The sequence below is a fragment of the Chrysochloris asiatica genome, unplaced genomic scaffold (genome assembly GCF_000296735.1).
Source record: "Chrysochloris asiatica unplaced genomic scaffold, ChrAsi1.0 scaffold00175, whole genome shotgun sequence".
Classification (NCBI taxonomy): Eukaryota; Metazoa; Chordata; class Mammalia; order Afrosoricida; family Chrysochloridae; genus Chrysochloris; species Chrysochloris asiatica.
This window is the reverse complement of record NW_006408693.1, coordinates 1474455-1476618: the sequence shown is the minus strand read 5'-3', so window position 1 is coordinate 1476618 and position 2164 is coordinate 1474455.

Sequence of the window (2164 nt, the reverse complement as noted above, 5' to 3'; positions counted from 1 at the left end):
GAGGGTGTAAATCCTTACGGGAGTAGAAAGCCTCATCTTTCTCCCGCGGAGCGGCTGGTAGTTTCGAACTGCTGACCTTACGGTTCGCAGCCTGATTCGTAACCACTACGCTACCAGAGCTCCTTACTCCTCTATATAGACCCTTTAATTTTTACTGTTGTTCCCTCAGTATCTTTAATTTTAATTATTTTAAATGTTTACCTAATAGTAAGCCTATAAGCTTAACATGGCAGGGACTGCTTCTCTGATTTATAAACATGACATACGCAATACCTTAACAACATTTCTGACCTATAATAACTAGTTCAATGAGCATACAACTTTTTCCCATGCCCTGTATGGGTCGGAACCGACTCGACGGCACTTAACAACAACAACAACATAGTAGGTTAGCCTCAATCACTCTCGTAGTTAATGTTTAGCCATCAATGACATTTTGGGATCATAATGATAATGATAATAAGATAAGTTTTATTTACTGAATGTATTTTTCTGTAGAACTGTATTGAGTACTTTCTATCACTTTAATATATACTGCTACCTACTCAGGCATAAATAAGTCAATTTTATATAAATAGGTCCATTTTATACAGAAGGATTACAGTCTTCACAGTTAAGTAAATTTAACAGTCACTACTGACAAGTAACGCTACTTGAAGAACACAGACTACTAGGTTCCCAAAGGCTGTGTTAATTCTCGACTGCTTCTTGTGTCCGCCAGTGCTTGTTGGTCTCAGTCTCCATCATTGTGCCTATCATGTGAAGCTGGCTATAAAAATATGAATGGCATCAACCGTCTCTCCACAGCACTCTCTGCTTCTCCTCTGGGTTCCATCATTGTTTGCGATGGCGTCAGAACTCAGACACCATACTCACAATTATAGGGTTTGTTAGGGAAGCTAAACGGGTTACAAGTCAGGACCAGAAAACTCAAAGGGCACAGTTCTTTCAGTCAGGACAACCTCTCCTTAGCCATACTCAGAGACAGGTTACTCTTTGCTTAGGTAATGTTTAAAAAGCTCTTTTAGGCATCTAATAACTGCTCACAGAGCACACCACTCCACCATAAGGTTCAGCCTAAAGGCACTTGACTTTAGCTCCATGGGACAGCAAATCTTGGTCCCCTAATTAGTGGCTAGAAGTACCCCAATGTACAAGAAAACTTCCTGCCTAAAGTCACTCAGCTTTACTTACTCCATGGGCTAGAAATCCTACCACTCTTGTAGAGTGCTCTGTTTCTTGGTTCAGCTACTGCTGCTTCTCTGCCATTCCTCCAGTGTTACAGTTTTCCGTTCTTGGATCAAGGAGGTTCAATACAAAGGGATCTTGGAGTCCAAAGGACACGCTCCATTCCTGACTCTTCCTTCTTGGGAGTAGTGAGATCACCCCTCATGCTTCTGGAATGGCTCATTTTATTATACCAGTGCTAGTAGAGTTTCAAGTTTTTACATTGAACTCTGTTAGGATGACATCATTCAGCTGTGAATGTCGGTGTTTTCTTCCACCTTATCTTACCCAGACTCAGCAGGGCAAAAAACTTTGCTTGGAGGAAGATGATGACTAGTAGAGACATTAGATAATTCACTGCAACCCATTGGCTAATAACAAAGCATTGCTAGATGGTTTCATCTATACTCTAATGAGGAAGCTATGAGACAGTGGAGAAATGTGGAATTAATAAATCAGAGATACTTTCTATGCTAAGCCACAAATGCATTTATATATGTGTATACATTGTCATTGTTAAGTACAATGGAATCTGTTCTAACAAATAGATATATATTTTTATTTTAATGAATGTATTGGATTGTCATTAGTAATTACATTTTGTTTGAATTTGGCTGCATTTGTAGGTGGGAGATAAGAAGATAAAACAAAAAAAATAAGATCTCTATGGTTTATTTCTTCAATAAAAGCACATTTTCCTGTGTATAATATTTTAAATGTTAAATATTTTAACAGTTTAGTGCCAGTTGGGTTTACTTTTGAATGTGTGAGGACAAGTTGTTAATAATGATGAATGATACAGTGAGATTTAACTAATTTAGGGAACTTTTAATCAGAGTAAGTTTTGATAGAACTTTAAGGAGATATTCCATTTTATCTATGATATTCAAAATAAATATTAAATTTTAGGTTTCATTTTGAATTACTTTTTCTTTTA